This window comes from Podarcis vaucheri (genome assembly GCF_965113315.1).
Source record: "Podarcis vaucheri genome assembly, chromosome: 6".
Taxonomy (NCBI): Eukaryota; Metazoa; Chordata; class Lepidosauria; order Squamata; family Lacertidae; genus Podarcis; species Podarcis vaucheri.
In genome coordinates, this window is record NC_138764.1 from 70,103,728 (window position 1) to 70,122,351 (window position 18,624).

Here is an 18,624-nt window from a genome sequence, read left to right on the forward strand (position 1 = left end):
GCAACATTTCCTCCCCCTGAATCCGCCATCTGAGAGATCCTACCCTAAGAGATAATCCAGTGCTGCACACTCTGCAATGATGCCCATTGCAGTGATTATTACCCAAAATTTCCCTGAAACTCTGTTTTTGTCTTGGAAAGGGAAAGGATGAGTGCCCAAGGGATTTTAAAGAAATTTGCGAGTGGGTTGTAGATGAAGGAGGGAATTGTGGTTTATTTTGAGACTTTTGTCTTTATTTTTCTTTGTGTTTGTTTTATGTCCCGAAATAAAAGTGTGAACAAAAAGTAAAAATAAAACAAGCTCTAGGAGAGAGCTTGAAAGCATCTATTATTGCCATGGTGTTTCGGGAGACAATAGTATCTTCTCATTGCATAAAAGTTTATCATTGTTTAATAATATCCCCTCTTCTCCTTCCCCTCCCCTCCCCTCCCCTCCCTTCCTTACAATAATACAGGCGGCGACCATTTTACATGCATCCAGTTGACACAGAATTAGATTAAAGAACCATTAGAAGGGAGAACAGGAGGGGCCTTGAAGGTACCCATCAACAGTTTGTCATAGTCTTCCTGACTATGATGAGGTGTATAATGGTGAGAAGGATTATATTTCGATTTAAATTATAGTAGTTATTTCTAATTTTACATGGGTATGTAAATTTAGATATTGTAATATTACAATTTTACATATTACTCCTAAGCAAACCGTATGTAAATTAATAACTTACTAGGTGATTCATTTTAGCTTTTTTGGCATCAGTAGACTACCCTACTAACTGTGCACCATTAATGTGAGCCCTGAGCCTCAAAATACTAAGAGGCCAGCACTGAAAAAGGCTCTGTTGCTGTTTTTGCTGGGAGTCATAGAATTGTAGAGTTGGAAGGGACCCCAAGGATCATCCCCTGCATTGCAGGAATCTTTTGCTGAACATGGGGATCAAACCCACAACCCTGAGATTAAGAATCTCATGCTCTACCAAATGAGCTAGAAGGTTAAAGAGCCCTTTGTCTACACCTTAGTTTACACTGGAGTGAAACTGCTCAGGCCTTGCTAAACTCAAATGATGGCACCGTGATTAGTTGCCAATAGGAGTTATATGTTGTTTTGTGACCACAGGCCTCCACTACACCAATGCCACAGACTGCACAGAAAGCTGCTCTGGAAGGATGTTGTCAATTGAGTCTTGCAGATTGAAATTTGATACGGTGTGCAACAAGTGATAGGGTTCAGCATTCCCACTAATCCTTGAAATGTTTAACAACAGGGATTGGATGCCTTTCGAGTTTCAAACTGTGTTTGTCACATAAACGCAGCACAGGAATTTCCTTCAGAAGGGTGTTTAAAATATTCATGAAATAAAAATGAAGATTTCAGTCCTCAAGTCTCAGCCTGGGCAATGATGCAGTCACAGACATTACGGAGCACTCAGTTGCATGGTAATGTGCCATTTGATACAAAAGTTGAGGGGCCTGCTGTGCAGTAATGTCAGACAATTCTTTTAAATCATGAACAGAAAAGAGAAGAGAGGGTGGCTAAGGTCCTTTGCGATTGGGCACTATATTTAGATTAAGTCAAGCAGCCACTTTGACTTGTCAGCTGAATGTTTTCCGTACAATCAAGTGATATGTTGGGGTGGATTCAGGTGAACAACTGAGATGGTCACTGTGGTGGAGAAATCAGCATAAGGTGATCTTTTTGGAATGGAGACCATTTATCTGAGTGTTCTGAAAAACACTTTATTCCTCCTGTGAATGCCTTGGAAATTTGCAGGCAAGCAGCTGTGCTTTGCCAAAGACAAAACCGTTTACTGTGGAATCTCCACACTGGATGGTATTCAACTCCCTTTTACTAAGAGTAGACCCATCAAAATTTGAAAACCGAACTTAATCATGATCGTTAATTCCAGTTGCCTGCTCTGAGTAGAAGTTAATTAAACCAATCCATTGTTTTGTAAACTATCCCTTGACACAACAGCACAGTTCAGATATTTTGCCCTGCAGTAACATCCTTTTTGCATGGTGAGGGCTGGATCTGGACCTCATAAGAACCAAGAAGGCTACTGGATCTGGCCAAAGGCCCATCTAGTTTGCAATTCTATTCTCACAGTGATAATCCAGATGCCTCTGGGAAGCCAACAAGCAGGACATGAGTACAATAGCATTTTCCTCCCTCATGTCCCAAAAGTTCTTCCTCACAAAACAGAGACTACAGTCCAAGAAGCCAAACCTTTCCTGCTGATACCACCTGCACAGCCAGTGGTTTACTTCCAGTATTTTCTTCTCTCTTCCTGGGCCACAACCTTCAACAGGAAGGAGTGATGAAGGAGACAAAGGTCTCCCTGCTCACTTTCCTTGAATCACGCATATATTTTATGCTTCTTTCATGTCCCCTTTCTAAGTCATCATTGTCTCGTAGTCCCAAACCTTGTCTCTGTAGATCATTTTGGTTGCCCTTTTCTGCACCTAGCACCATGGGAATAATATATTTGAGCTGCACACTCATGCAGAAATGTACATACGCTTCACTCCATATATTCAGTCCTTTTGATCCTGCATGTATCATGGAGCTCACACAATATTTTTTTGAAAATCTAAATGATTCTAGGTAGGATGGAGAAATGTCAGGGTAATCCCCCCTCCTTCTACTGAGCCTGCCACTGTTGTCCACAAAGTCACCTATGTGCAAACATGTGTTGGCAGGCTGTGGAAATGGCTGTCACATTCAGTTATTGGTACTTTTAGAATTAAGTGATTTGGGCAGTTCTAGCTTGGGTTGACTATGTCTATAGATGAAAACAAAAGTGATTGTTCAAGTGAGACGCTAACAGATGAGATGAGATCAGTATAGCACGAGAGTAAGTGAACCAGTTGCATATTTGTCAACACATTCCAAATGAGAGCTATTTCCTAGCAGATTCACACTTTTCTCCTTTAGTGCAGTGAAGACTTTCCCAGGCAGAAACTGATTTTGGGGCATTCACACCTGAACCTGTGTGTGTGGTCTGAGAGTACTACTTCAACCTCCGGCCACACACACTTCATGAACAAGAACAGGGGTCAGCAAACTTTTTCAGCAGGGGGCCGGTCCACTGTCCCTCAGACCTTGTGGGGGGCCAGACTATATTTTGAAAAAAATAAATAAACCAGGCAGGCCCCACAAATAACCCAGAGATGCATTTTAAATAAAAGTACACATTCTACTCATGTAAAAACACATTGATTCCCGGACCATCCATGGGCTGGATTTAGAAGGCAATTGGGCCAGATCCAGCCCCCAGGCCTTAGTTTGCTTACCCATGAACAAGATCTTAATGTATGGTGCACAGTGCATACATTAATTAATATATGTCACAAAGTTCTGTGGGTGGCTTACAGAAAATATGAAATGCAACTCAATACAGGGAAATGCACCTCAGTACAATAAAATATAAAAATGAAATGTTTGTTTTTTTTACTGCTGTAATTCAACTTCAGATTCTAACCCTGTGGGAAACTCTCTTGCACACCTAAACCCTGCAGAAAGCAGGACTGAATTCCCTGCACACCAGCTGATGCATGGGAATTCAATCCTGCTTGATCACTGTCTCCCCACTCCACCCCATCTGACAAAGTTGGCTCGCGGGGTGGGGGAACATAAAGATCCAGCTTGCTACATTAGAAAGCTTCCCCATCACTGCTGTAATCTGGGACAGAGTACCGTATTTCTGAACATCTGCAGAGTTCATCTCACTCTTGCATAAACATAATTAGAGCCAATACTTCCAGGGTGGAGAATAAATGATTTAGTCAGGCATACACCTCTTAGGTTTCTTTATGCTGTGAAGTGGTCTATCAATTTATTTAAGTAATAATGAAATACATACTGCGAGTTTTAGAAATTAAGCAATGGACTTAAGATCTATACTCCACCAGAAAGTCCTCTAGTCAATTAAAATGGCATTTTCTCAACCTATTTTAAGTTCTCTATATTACCATTCCTCCTCCCTGCTCCCCACCTCAACTGAAAACTGAGCACTGTAGGTCACAAGCCATGAAATGGTGCTGAGGTGGTCTGAAACGCAGTTAAGACTGAAGACTTAGAATACCCAGCATTCAGGCTAGCAGCCCATCTGCGTAATTAACATCCATTCGGCCCCTCTGCCAAGCAAAGGGAAGTCAGTGGTGTGCACAGTGATGACTGGATGCAGTTTGCACCCTGTCCAAACAAGACACAAGCTGTGTTCAATTGTCTGGTCCTGCTTATTACCTTGATGGAATTCACCCCATTGACCCCAGCAAGTAAGTGTACCATTTACACCCTCTACTGAACACTGTCATTTTACCCAGCTGTGTGAAGTACCTCTAGACATTATACCAAATTCCCTGGTTTTCTTTCATTCCCCCTGGTATTAAGGCTTTTTACCCCCTTTGAAAAACAGCAGCTTTATACAAAGCAACATTCATCCCAGGTTTTTCAGCCTCCTACCTGTGGTGATGGAAATTGATGAAGCACTACCTGAATATTAGTAATGCACATAATCTAATGGCTAAATATAGAACTGACAAAGGCCCTCCCTTAGATAGCAGCAGCATGGGGAAAAATCAATGTCATTCCTGATACAGTTGCCTGACAGACATCTTCAAGAAGAGTTTTATCTTTACTTGTCACTGATTCACAGATATGCCTTGGCATCGGATTATAGAGTGCTTTTATTCTGTTGTTTTTTTGCAGGTAGAGGTACATTTTAAGATTGATTTCTCTTGTGTCTCTATACTTTTAGGACTATTCTGTATGTTGGAACAGATTTCCATTTTTCCACTGCAGGCTGAGTGCATCTTTTCCATAATGTTCATGTGTCTGGAAAAGGATACATATAATCCTCAGATAATCACGGTTCCTAGGAGTGTGCCCTGACTATTTTTAGGCACACAAATGTGTTCTGTGACAGAAAAGAGGTAGCTGACCCAGAATGGACCCATGTTTTGCTTTAACTATTTAGGACTAGCAGAGAATGCCTGTTTGTTCATGGAGAGTCACATTCTGGCCCACCATCTTGATTCAAAATGGCAGCCTGCATTGAAATAATAATAATAATAATAATAATAATAATAATAATAATAATAATAATATAATATCTTTATTGTCATTGCCCCCTCACGGGGACAACGAAATTACTTGGCTGCTCCATTCACCCAGGTAGGGCACTCCACACAAAATCAAAACAACTATAAAAACACTAATTAAAACAATACAGTATAATACAGCAAGGAAGATTAGATGACTTTCAAAGTCCAGGCTTCCCATTCAGGGCTGAGATCGCTCTGGGGAAGAAGCTGTTCTTAAGACGGCTCGTTCTTGTCTTCATCGTCCTGTATCTCCGTCCCGACGGCAGGTGCTCGAAGAGACAGTGACCAGGATGCGATGGATCTTTTACTATGTCCAGTGCCTTCCTATGGCACCTTGTGGCATAAATCTGCTCTAAGGTGGAGAGTGGGCAGCCAACAATGCTCTCTGCTGCCTTAACAACTCTGCACAACCCCAACCTGATAGCAACCATCCAGATGCCAATGGGAATCTTGAAAGCAGGGATCCAAGTGCAACAGTGCTCTGCCCACTTGTAATTACCAGCAACTTCTACACAGAGGTAAGTAGAAGCAAGAACATCAGGCTGTTGCTCTCCAACGCATGCTTTCAGGTTTCCCATTGGCATTTGGATGGCCACTGGGAGAACAGAATGCTGGTCCATTGGCCTGATGCAGCAGGCTGTTCTTAGGTGAAGTGGGAAGCCTCTTGTAGTTGTGGTGGTATCCTGTGCAATTTAGAAACTTGGAAAATTGGGGATCTATAAAGCATGGGTACAGCAGCTGTACTGCATCAGACAGATGCCCTTGGCTTGCGGGGTGCGGGGAGGAGATGATGAGGTGAGGCCAGTGTGCTCATACCTGCTGTCTACCTCATGTGTTTTCTCTGCCCATTTAGAGAGGAGGGCCAAGGAGAACAGTTTAGGCAACTGTATGATATAGGTATGTTTCATGGGAACTGGGAGGGAAAGTGTTAGGGATGGATTGCCAGGGATGGATTGCTGAAGGATAGGACTGGATTGTAACTCATCTTGATCACTTGCTTGGAAAAGGCCTTCCTAGATGTAGTCTGCCTGCAATGTAAACCCCATTTTTGCCAGGAAAGACACTTCATGTATTCATGTTTTCCATGCCCCTCAGTAAACCCTCAATATAGCCTAACGTGGGCTGCTTGTAAAACTGGAGATTGTCTTTGGCTTGTATATGTTTTGGCAGAGGGAACCATTTCAATATGAAGCAGCCTCAGAATCCTTTTGGCATTTCTGAAAGAATGGGGCAGGATGAATAATTCACTTGAGAAGCAGTTGACATTATGCTGGAGCTTCAGCAAAGTTTATTTAAACATTTTTTAAAAATGAGATGAATCAGTAAGTGTTCATCTGAGCTCGTCGTGCTTCAGAATAAATGACTGATTGAAAGTGATTTTTCAAAAAAGAAAAGGAAAGGTTATTTTTATTATTAAAAGATCACAGGGCAGTTCTCTCCAAACAGATCTTCCCAAACGGTTCCTAAATCAAGGTTTTAAGAACAACATAAACAAGAAGGGATGACTTATGCAGGAGTTACATTGCTACAAAGTGGTTTGCAAATAGAAGGATCAAAAAGCAGGCCAAGAAAATGGGAGTGGTAATCAGCAGTCACCTTCTGTGCCTAGGCAATTAAGAGTACATCCCTCATAATTGTTTATTGATACATATTTTTTTAAAAATCCTTTTTTTGCTTTTAAGTCATTTTATACCTTAACTGTATTGTTTTTATCTTTTTAACAATGTACACTGCTTTGATTTGTTTTGTAATTTAGCAATATATATATATATATATATATATATATATATATATATATATATATATATGCTTTCGTAGATTTTCACGGGTACAGGAATGCAGGTTTTGGTGTCTTCGGGTGTCTTCCCGTGTAAGAGTCGGGGTGTCTGTGCGACGTTTCGACGAGGTCTCACTCGTCATCTTCAGGCTGGTGCTTTCGGCTTCTTGTTACTGGAACAGAGCAGAATCTGGTGTTTGAGTTCCTATAAATACTGTTGAGGGGTGTGGTGTATAGCCTCCAACGTTCTGGGCAGAGAGGAAGTTCCTAGATTAGTGTGCCTTTTCTTCTTTTGTTCCTTAATTACTTGAGGGATATCTTGAGTGATTTCATGATTGATATTCTGAATACCACTGGGTGGGTCATTAAGTGTAGATTAGTTGCTAAAGTTTTTGTGTCTTGACCTCTTGAGCTTGTGAAGAGTTTTTCTGAGAAGATGGCTGTGCTGCATTTAGTTGTGCTCTGGCTTGGCTTCGTGTATAGGGGCGAGCTGTGGTTTTGTGCCTTGTGCCAGCCAGATCTGTGTAGGGATTGCCGGGGGGTGCAGCATCCGGAGGTGCCACTATAGTTTGGCTACTGGATGGAGTCTGTAATATGTCTGTGGAGAGGGTCTGGGTTTGGGTCTGGTGTGGTTGATTGGTGACGGCGTTCTGTGTGCCTCTGGTTCTGGTGTCGGTTTTTGTGGGGAGGGCTAATTTCCAGATGTCTGGCAGGCGGGACGTGTCGTCACGCTTGTTCATGTTGTGAGGGTGTTTCTCTATCTCGATGGCTTCCATGATTATTCTCTTGTGGTGATGTTCCATGTTAAAGAGCCAGACCCAAACCCAGACCCTCTCCACAGACATATTACAGACTCCATCCAGTAGCCAAACTATAGTGGCACCTCCGGATGCTGCACCCCCCGGCAATCCCTACACAGATCTGGCTGGCACAAGGCACAAAACCACAGCTCGCCCCTATACACGAAGCCAAGCCAGAGCCCAACTAAATGCAGCACAGCCATCTTCTCAGAAAAACTCTTCACAAGCTCAAGAGGTCAAGACACAAAAACTTTAGCAACTAATCTACACTTAATGACCCACCCAGTGGTATTCAGAATATCACTCATGAAATCACTCAAGATATCCCTCAAGTAATTAAGGAACAAAAGAAGAAAAGGCACACTAATCTAGGAACTTCCTCTCTGCCCAGAACGTTGGAGGCTATACACCACACCCCTCAACAGTATTTATAGGAACTCAAACACCAGATTCTGCTCTGTTCCAGTAACAAGAAGCCGAAAGCACCAGCCTGAAGATGACGAGTGAGACCTCGTCGAAACGTCGCACAGACACCCCGACTCTTACACGGGAAGACACCCGAAGACACCAAAACCTGCATGCATATATATATATATATATATATATATATATATATATATATATGCTTTCGTAGATTTTCACGGGTACAGGAACAAGATCTGATGGGCTACAGTTTCTCCATTCCTGATACAGTGGTACCTCGGATTACATACACTTCAGGTTACAGAAGCTTCAGGTTACAGATTCCGCTAACCCAGAAATAGTACCTCGGGTTAAGAACTTTGCTTCAGGATGAGAACAGAAATCGTGCTCCGATGGCGTGGCGGCAGCTGGAGGCCCCAATAGCTAAAGTGGTGCTTCAGGCTAAGAACAGTTTCAGGTTAAGAACGGACCTCCGGAACGAATTAAGTACTTAACCCAAGGTACCACTGTATATAGATTAGTTTGTTCACCATGGGGGTTATACTTGTTGCATCTGTTTTCTTCTTCTGGAACACATTTTTTACCTGGATCATACAGACTAACATAAGAGCAGGCTAGATGTTGGATAATGCAGTGGAAATAGAAATGTAAATACCTCATCCTTCCAGTTTCCATCCTTCTTCATAAAGTGGAACTTTTTGCATCTTACTCTGGTAGCAAAAAAGTTCTACTTTAGGTGTTAGGAGGAATATTGTAAAACAAACATCACCCCTACATCTTTTAACACCAGAAATTGTTCTGTGTCTGTTGGGCATTGAATGGCCTTTCTTGCGCCAGCAGCTGATTCTACTAATGGCCCAATCCAAATCTCCTGTTCCAGAACTGTATGAGACAAGATATTTTATGACAGATTACAAAGTCTAGGTGCACTACCAGCTTCTGATGTGACTTTCCAGAACAATAAAATCACTGGGATGTTAATATTAAATGCTGTATCCTTTTCTCACCCTCATATGATATAAGCTGACATTTACTATAGAAGGCTGCTATAGGTACTTGTATCTACCCATAACACTGTATTGCTGCCTCATAGCAAGCACATGTGTTCCAGAGCTAGAACTGAAATGCTTGCTGCATGGGTACATGCACACGTAATAGATATATAGTGAACTGGTTTTAAGAAAGCACTGGCTTCTTCTTCTCACATGAGGACCAAGTCAGACATTCAGCATTCAAATCTCATCTCCCAGTTATTGGACCAATTGAATGGCCCATAAATACTCCTTTGGCAGAATTATGCACATGGCCAATGCTGAAAGCATTGATAATAATTAATGCGACCACATTGGACATCAAAGGGAAGATGATAACAGGAGGAATTTGTCTCAAGCTGTAAAATCAGACAAGGCATCAAAGTACAGAGTATGCTGATTTCTCGCTCAGAAATGAACAAGGTGTGCTCAGTGTCCATTTTAAAGAAAGGGGTTGTGGGTGTTTTCTAAGTTCTGAAAGAGAGTGGCTTTTATTTTATGAATTTGAAATTGGGCAGGTAATTAGCACCCTAAATGAAATGTGGACATGCATTGTGCCTGTCGCTCTTTCCACAGCTGGAAATAAAGCAACTTTTCCTCTTTCCTTCTCAGAATCAAAAGCTACTCAATTACATTTAGTAATATGAAAAAGGCTTCAGGAGAAAGGCTTGAGGCTATGAAGCCCCCAAATGGCTTCCCCTTAATGGTTCCATTATTAAGTTTTTCTATTTTTAGCTGAATTCCCAGGTACCCTCTACCTGCACCCCCCCTCCTTAATTCTCTTAGCTGTTCAACAGTTTCTTACCACAAAAGAAGATGGCTTTGTGTTATGTTGCTATGGCAACCCCTGCTGTCACCCTACAAAGTATAGGGAGGGAAGTGGATCAGAGAGGGAAGAAAATCAAAGCTAGAAATAATGATTTTCAGCATATTCTACACAATATGCATATTGTGACACCACATCCAGATAGCTTGTGTTTTAGGAGAATGGAAACTGAAGGATGTTGAGAAGAGAGTCATGTCTTATTTCACTTCCCAATGGAATTTTGTTTCCTTCTGCAATCTTGGTAGGGATGACACAGTCATCCACTAGGTACAATAGCCACCATGAATATTGTGCTTTCAAAGGTGTGGACAGTTATTCTGAACACAGGGAAGACCATATCTCCGTGGTTGAGTATCTGCTTTGCATGCAGTACGTTCTAGGTTCAATCCCCAGCATATTCAGGTTGGGTTGGCAGAGACATCTGCCTGAAACTCTGGACAGCTGCCCCAAACCTGGTATTGTCTGTGTTGACAATACTGGGCTAGATGAGCCATTGTCTACTTCAGTACCATATGAAACATGGTACTGTTATGATGCCTTATGTCTGATCCTATCAAATTTACCATTCATTGGGGTGTGGGAAGAGAGAAATGGTCAGCAGCTACACGAGAGTGTCTTGGGCAAGCTCATCAGAAGGTGGAAATCATAGAATGTGGACACTTCTGCAATCTCATTAAGGTTTAAGTATCATTATGGAATGTACGTTCTATTTTGGATCCAAATAGGCAACCCAGTGAAAGGGGTTTTTCCATGAAAAATAAATTGAGAAATCTGAGAAAATTGCAACAGGGTGGGGATGCCCTTGCAGAGATCACCAGCCACTTTGGGGCCCTGGACACTTTTGCAAGCCAGGGAAACTGTTGCAGTCTCACCATCCAACATACAACACCCCACACAACACAACACAACACAACACAACACAACACAAAACAAAACAAAACAAAACAAAACAAAACAAAACAAAACAAAACAAAACACTGTAACCTAGTTTGTTATCTGTAATTTTCAAAACTTGTTTGAGTGAGATGAGGGGTGGTGAAGGGGACCTTGTGTGTGTGCAAAGGAAGGTATTCTCAGGGCAGATGGGAATAAGCACCATTGTCTGTAGAATAAGATAATATATATATATTTAATGTAAAAAAAATCTGTAACTGCCCCTGACTATAAAATATTCTTATAAATAAATAAATAAATAAATAAATAAATAAATATTATTTATACCCCACCCATCTGGCTGGGTTTCCCCAGCTACTCTGGGACGGCTTCCAACAGAACACTAAAATACAATAACATATTAAACATTAAAAGCTTCCCTAAAAGATGCTGTGGTAACCAGTGCCGAACCTGGTGCAGCCCATCATGCCCACATCAACCCACATGATAATAAAATGAACATGTGTAACCTGGACTACTGGGGAGCCGGTGGGGCTGTGGTGTAAACCACTGAGCCTCTTGGGCTTGCTGATTGGAAGGTCGGTGGTTCAAATCCATGGGACAGGGTGAGCTCCTGTTGCTCTGTCTCAGCTCCTGTCAACCTAGCAGCTTGAAAGCATGCCAGTGCAAGCAGATAAATAGGTACCGCTGTGGCAAGAAGGTAAACAGTGTTGCCGTGTGCTATGGTTTCCACCACGGTGTCCCATTGTGCCAGAAACGGTTTAGTCATGCTGGCCACATGCCCCGGAAAGCTGTCTGTGGACAAACGCCGGCTCCCTCGGCCTGAAAGTGAGATGAGCGCCACACCCCATAGTCACCTTTGACTGAACTGTCCAGGGGTTCTTTACCTTTACCTGGACTAGGGATGAGTGAATCTGTCAATTTAAGCTTCTCTCAGTTTCTCATTTTTCCACACTCTAGTTTAGTCATCACATTTCCAAATTAGCTTTCCTTAGCCCTACCTGGAGGCACCATGGGTTGGACCTGCCAACTTCTGTTTGATCACTGAGCTGAGAGTTTCTGAATACCTATGATGTTATTTTGTGCAATGTTGTTATAGTGAGGTTGCTTTTCTAGCTTTCTCCTGAACTTTGTTCGCTCCTATTTATTTAATCCCATAGTTGGAAAATTAGAACAGTTCACGAAGAGGAAATTTGTGGCCTGGAGAAATCATCCAAAATCCAGTTCCTGAGAAGTCAGTGCTGATATGTTGACACATTTGTATCAATTAGCTGTAAGGTCAGGGGGGAGAGCTTGGCAAGTGGAAGAGAGATGCTGATCCCTACATCTCTATAGCACTGACTGACAGCTGGAAAATCATCCTAAGAAAATGACAGACAACTTGTTCAGTACTGAAAACTACACTGAATTTCCCCCTGCATTATGTATAAAGATGGCTAGAAAACTAGTGTATCAACAAGGAGAGTACGAACACATGTTCAAGACGTTCTCTTGCACACTGACTATATCAATGTTGTCTAGCAATTGGTGTTCTGAGGCATATTGACAGTGGAGATAGAAGACAGTCATCATGACTAGCAACTGCTGATAGCCTTATTCTCCATGAATTTGTCTAATCCTCTTTGGTAGCCATCCAAATTGGTAGCCATCACTGCCTGCTGTAGGAGCGAGTTCCAGAGTTTAACTATGCCTTGCACGAAGAAGTAAGCTGCCCTGAATCTTCCAAAAGCTCCCTTGGATGTCCATGACTTCTACTGTTGAGGGAGAAAAAAATTTCTCTAACCACTTTCTCCATGCTTAAAATGCACCTGAAGCTCAACTGGGAGGAGGCCCATCTGATCTCAGCTGTGATGGAGTTTCACAGTATTGCAGTTTCCATAATACTTAATTCATGGCTCATGGCTCATGGCTCATGGCTGAGCATCTGAGCCATGGGAGACCACTAACATAGATTTCCACCAAAGATCTCAAGGACTGGGCAGGGATATACAGAATCAGGCTGTCCATAACGTATTCTGAACCAAAGTTGTTAAGGGCCTTTTAAATGAATACAAGTACATTGAGCCTGGCCCAGTAACATATGGGCAGCCAATGTAAGTAGTAGGCTAGGTCTCTGGCACATCTGTAATATTTAGCACATGTGTTCCTCAAATGCCATGTGCACAGCCCTGAGGTATTCTGGGCTTTTTTGTTTCATCATGTATCAATCTCTGCATAGATCCTCTTCCATCCATTCTTACATATGTTGGTTTGTTGCCAAGAATAGTTCCCAAATAAGATAGGTCTGGGTGCACCTATTTTATTTTATTTTATTATTTTAGAATTTTGAAGTGAATTCATCTGGCTGGAGACCAAAGTCCAGACTAGAGGAATGAGGGCTCCCTTACAGCTGATATCTAGTGAAGCTTGCTGTAAGTAGGAATAAGAAATCTTATTGTGTGCACTTTAAGTATGGCTACTGACTGCCTTCCTTTCTCAGAGAGAGAGCCAAAACTCCAGCATTGCTGATGGCACAGACACACCGACCACCACTTATGTAACTTATGACATCTTTTTTTGTATTTTCTCTCCCCCTCCCCACCTTCCTTCGTGCTTCTGAAGTGATGATGTTTCCTCTTCACTGGGTTTGCGTGTCCCTGCTGGGGACTTTAAATTGCATGTTCAGTGATAGGACTTGACTGCTCTTTAATGCTTCCTGCAAATCTTATTAACCGTATGGTAATAAATGGAGGAGGTGCACAATTAACTGGGTGGCTCATAATCTGCACTTTGCATCCTGTTAAGTATGCAAAGAACAGGTAGGTGTTGCAGTTCCAAAAGAGAGAGAGAGAGAAATTATTTAAAGGTATGTACCAGTATTGCTCAAGAAAGAAAGAAAAACTGTGGAACTTGCTTTTAAGGTTGATTTTGTATACCTGACTTTCTAATTGCCTTAAATCTGTTTTTATAGTTTAGATTACAGAACAAATTAGAAAATGTGTTGTATCTTGTTTACCCAGATAATGATGCAATTCTGTTCGCATCAAATCAGGCTTTATTTGCCCTCACAATACAGTTTAAAATAGCCTTGAAATAACAACAACCAGCCTCTCCTTTGTTATTTTAGTGCTTCCTTCTTCAAATGGAAGTCGTTTTGGAGATGCAGAATTATTATGCCTTTTCAGTCCAAAGTGGGAGACATTTCTTGCTGCTAAAGTAGAGGATTTGGAATCAGAGAACTCCACAGGTTCTGATCCCTAGTTGAAGCCAGCCGCTTTCTTTCCTTTCAGAGCTTTCTATTTTGTGACCTGTGGGACTTGTCAATGGTCATGTGTATGACCAATTTTGAAGAACGTTTTCCACATGTGTACTTCCACAGGATTGCTTGAGGTAACCCCCCCCCAAAAAAAAAAACCTGCTATAGCATCATGGCTCAGAAAAGTTGGGAAGCCAAAATTCTAATCCCACTTGAACCATGAACTCACCAAGTGGCATTTGACAAACTGCCATCTTTCAGCATCTTCCTCACTCTGTAATATTGGTATTATAATGATGGATATACTCAAGGGTGCTTGCAGGAATTTTTCCAGGGCTGGGGAAATATAAAACACGCAAATAAGTAGAATGGCACATTTTGCCAGATAGCTTGGATTTTACAAATGCCAGAAACTTAATTTTTTTAAAAATAAAAAAGCTGGGTGCCCAGAGATTATGATTCATCAGAGGGTGGGTGCAAACACCATGGATGCAATGCTGCTCCCAAGTCGCTGCTCAGTAGCCTTACATAAACATAGCATTGCAGCACAAATTTCACTGTTTGTAGCCTAGCCTGCAACTCCTTGTTCCTTTCTTTGCTAAATCCTGCTGTAAGAGCTTCCTTCTCTTAAATATAGATTCATGCTGGACATTATAGAGGGTTAAGAACCAAACAATGTAAGTGGAGCCTTGCTAGATCAGATCTATCTGTCTATCTAGGCCTGGGATATAGCCCTTCAGTCATTACTGGACTACAACTCCCATCATCCCTAGTTATGCTGGCTGGGGTTGGTGGGAATCCAACAGCATTAAGAGTTCCCCATCAATGATCTAGTCTAACATCCTGTTTGGGCAAATGTATGCAACAAAAAGTCTTGCTTTTTCCACAAACATCTATGTAATATTGGTTGGATTGGCAAGACAGCAGATGTAAGAAATGGCCCATATGGTGGGGCAGCTGACACTGGCATCACTGCAGTTTACCTAGGTGGGGATGGGGCAGTGAGGTGGGTTGGTGTGTGGGCTTTGCAATTACACCAGTGAGATTACTTGATTGTCTCTGCTAGTCCACCTGCACAGCCCAGACCCTGCTGCTGCTCCACCCCAGCCTTGTCCAGGTAAGCTGCAGAAACACTACAGTATGGAGGCAGCCACATGACTCTGCCACACCATAGACCGATAGTGAAAAAAACTGCTGCATCCAACTAAAGCTGTTCAGCATCAGGTCAGCAAAAGCAAACTCGCTTTTATTTCTGCAGGCATGTTGGTGCATGATTAAAATGCATGCTCAGAGCATTTCATCCTTTCCCCATCAGGGCTGGCAAGCTGTTTGTCTGTTTGTTTGCTCTAACATGTCAGGAGTGTAGAACCAGCTGTAAAGCATGGAATGATGAGGGATGGGGAAAGATAAATGTTAAGGGGCATGAGCATGAAACCATTAAGTTTAAGATCTAGAATTACCTCCTTGCATGACTGATCACGTACAATGTAGCAGGGAGGAATGAGGTCATTATCAGGTATAAATCTGCTCCCCCTAGAGGTGCTTCGTGTACACACATGCACAGGGCCGGATTTAGGCTTGATGAGGCCCTAAGCTACTGAAGGTAATGGGGCCCTTTATATGTCCAGCTGTCCTTTGTCAACAACAAATTGTTGCTTTTTTGTGCTGAATATATCCTATATGGTAATTTATGAACCTAGGTAAAGGTAAAGGGACCCCTGACCATTAGGTCCAGTCGTGATCGACTCTGGGGTTGCGGCGCTCAACTCGCTTTATTGGCCGAGGGAGCTGGCGTACAGCTTCCGGGTCATGTGGCCAGCATGACTAAGCTGCTTCTGGCGAACCAGAGCAGTGCACGGAAACGCCGTGAGCTGGGACCGAGCTGGGACCGAGCTGGGACCGAGCTGGGACCGAGCAATGGGAGCTCACCCTGTGGCGGAGATTCGAAGCGCCGACCTTCTGATCGGCAAGCCCTAGGCTCTGTGGTTTAGACCACAGCACCACCCGCATCCCTATTAATGGACCTAATTGGTATCTAAAGCCATTTGCACATAACAAAATATGTATTTTATCAAAGTAATTGTTGAACCGAAATACAATTAAGAAGACGTATATTAATAGTGAAATACAATTAAGAAGAAGTATCTTTTTTTGGGGCCCCCAAGAGAGTGGGGCCCTGAGCTATAGATTGTTTAGCTCATACACAAACCTGGCACTGCACATGCAACATGCCAATGGTTTCCTTTTTGCTTATCATCTCCTGATTCTCTTTTGCTGCTCAAGGGATCTGTGTAGGCACTCACCGTTCACTCAACATAATTCACCCACCTCCCACCCATGGACCCATCTGCCAGCTGTCATGGCACACAGGCAGCCCTATCAGACTCGAAACACATATATCATATATGCCATAGGGAATCTCTGCTAAGTAAGCATTATGCATATAAGCAGGAACATAGGCGGGAAATGCCCTAGCAATTAACATTTTCAAGCACCTCTGCTGTAAGGATCTAAATTTAAACCCTGATATCATTATCCTTGGCACAGGGCCCAATCCGTTTTCATCTGACCTACCTACAATGTCTTTTTATTTTTTATGAATGAAAGCTATTTGCCAAATTGACCATTTTTGCTGTCGTTTTTTATTGCAGATATTGCAGTGATAAGTGCTATGATAATTCCTGGAGAGAAGCAGAGGGGACGAAGCAGATAAATAAATAAATGAATGAATGGGTATCTGAATGAACACTGGTACTTGGGCATGCAACAAAAGTGCAGCTAGCTTTTTGTTTTGATAGACACGTGTGCCTCCATGTGTGGGGCAGGTAGAAAATAGGAGCTGCAATCTTGAAGGTTCTAAGAGCAAGAGAAAGATAGTTGTTACGTGATCTGCAAAGAACAGGAATTTAAAACAAACAGCACACCTGGAAGTCAAGCAGTGCTCCTTTAAACCCCCCACCCCAGGAGAGACCTCCTAGGATTTCTGGTACTACTGATCATCCTTTGCATTGAAAGGCAGAGCATGAGACAAGAAGTTCTGTGATCACTTTCCCCTTATTGCCAAAGGTGACATCTGAAAAGAGCAGGGCTTCCTCCTGAGTGTGTGTTGAGGGGAAACGGAGGAAGATGAAAAGAAACAGAGCTGAAGAGAATCACTTTATACCTCTGTGGTATTTGCCACTTGTTGTAAGGCAGCATTTCAAAAGATGAAAGCAAATGATTAAACCAAAACTTTTCAGCTTTCAGTTCAGGTTTACAGAAAGACAGAAACAGATATAGACACAATTATATAGATGCACCTGACCTTCAGCTACAGAAAACTCCTGAACTGCTAATTTATAGAGAATAGTTAAAAAGAAAAAGGCACAGTTGGTACACAGAATTCAGGGAAGTAAGTACACACAGGGCGGCAGTGGAACTCCCCCCATCTCCCCTCCCTGTGTGCCCCCTAAATCTGTTAGGGGGTAACCCACAACCCTAACCCTGTAGGATAGCTCAGTTGATAGAGCATGAGACTCTTAATTTCAAGATCATGGGTTTGAGCCCCACACTGGGCAAAAAGATCCCTACATAGCAGGGGCTTGGACTAGATTACCCTTGTGGTCCTTTTCCAAAACTATGATTTTGTGATTCTGTAGCAGATTTAGTGAGGTAGGAGTTGGGAGTTCTGCTGCACAAGAGTGAATCCTTGTATTGATGGAATGAATGCATAACGTCCAGAGGGGTAGCTGTGTTATTCTGTCACATCAAAAAATAGCACATGGCATAAGCATTCATGGACTACAGTCCATTTCATACTATGAATGAAGTGTCATCCAGAGTAGCAGATTTATGTAAAAATGGTTGGTTGGAGGAGAGATATTGTAAACAGGAAGGAAAGGGGAGGAATTCAGTTCAGTTTGCATTTTAAGGCAAACATACCAAAATTCACACTTCCTGAAACAATATGCAAACCAAAACACAGCTAGCCTTTGAATTATTGAATTTTGCAATGCACTTCTCCACCCAAGTAATATACTAGGGTAAAGTATGCCTACAAATGCATATATTAGTAAAATAGCATCCAACATGCATTAAAGTGGGGGAGATTGCTTTGGCAAAATGCAGACATTAGGCAAAATTGCATGCATATATATATATATATATATATATATATATATATATATATATATATATATATTTGCTTTCGTAGATTTTCACGGGTACAGGAATGCAGGTTTTGGTGTCTTCGGGTGTCTTCCCGTGTAAGAGTCGGGGTGTCTGTGCGACGTTTCGACGAGGTCTCACTCGTCATCTTCAGGCTGGTGCTTTCGGCTTCTTGTTACTGGAACAGAGCAGAGTCTGGTGTTTGAGTTCCTATAAATACTGTTGAGGGGTGTGGTGTATAGCCTCCAACGTTCTGGGCAGAGAGGAAGTTCCTAGATTAGTGTGCCTTTTCTTCTTTTGTTCCTTAATTACTTGAGGGATATCTTGGGTGATTTCATGAGTGATATTCTGAATACCACTGGGTGGGTCATTAAGTGTAGATTAGTTGCT

The 18,624-nt window shown here is 42.2% G+C and overlaps 1 protein-coding gene and 1 long non-coding RNA gene across 10 annotated transcripts in view; one reads left to right on the plus strand and one right to left on the minus strand.

Moving 5' to 3' along the window:
• The window catches only part of KCND3 (potassium voltage-gated channel subfamily D member 3), a 281,448-nt gene that overhangs the window by 177,882 nt on the left and 84,942 nt on the right, over nt 1–18,624 (minus strand). The window lies entirely within an intron of this gene.
• Nucleotides 426–18,223, plus strand: LOC309534731. Of its 2 annotated transcripts, none has more exons than XR_014220844.1 (3): nt 426–590; nt 14,123–14,222; nt 16,740–18,223. It is a non-coding gene; the product is annotated as an uncharacterized lncRNA (long non-coding RNA). The 2 variants fall into 2 exon arrangements; XR_014220845.1 differs by lacking the exon at nt 426–590 and adding an exon at nt 5,529–5,620.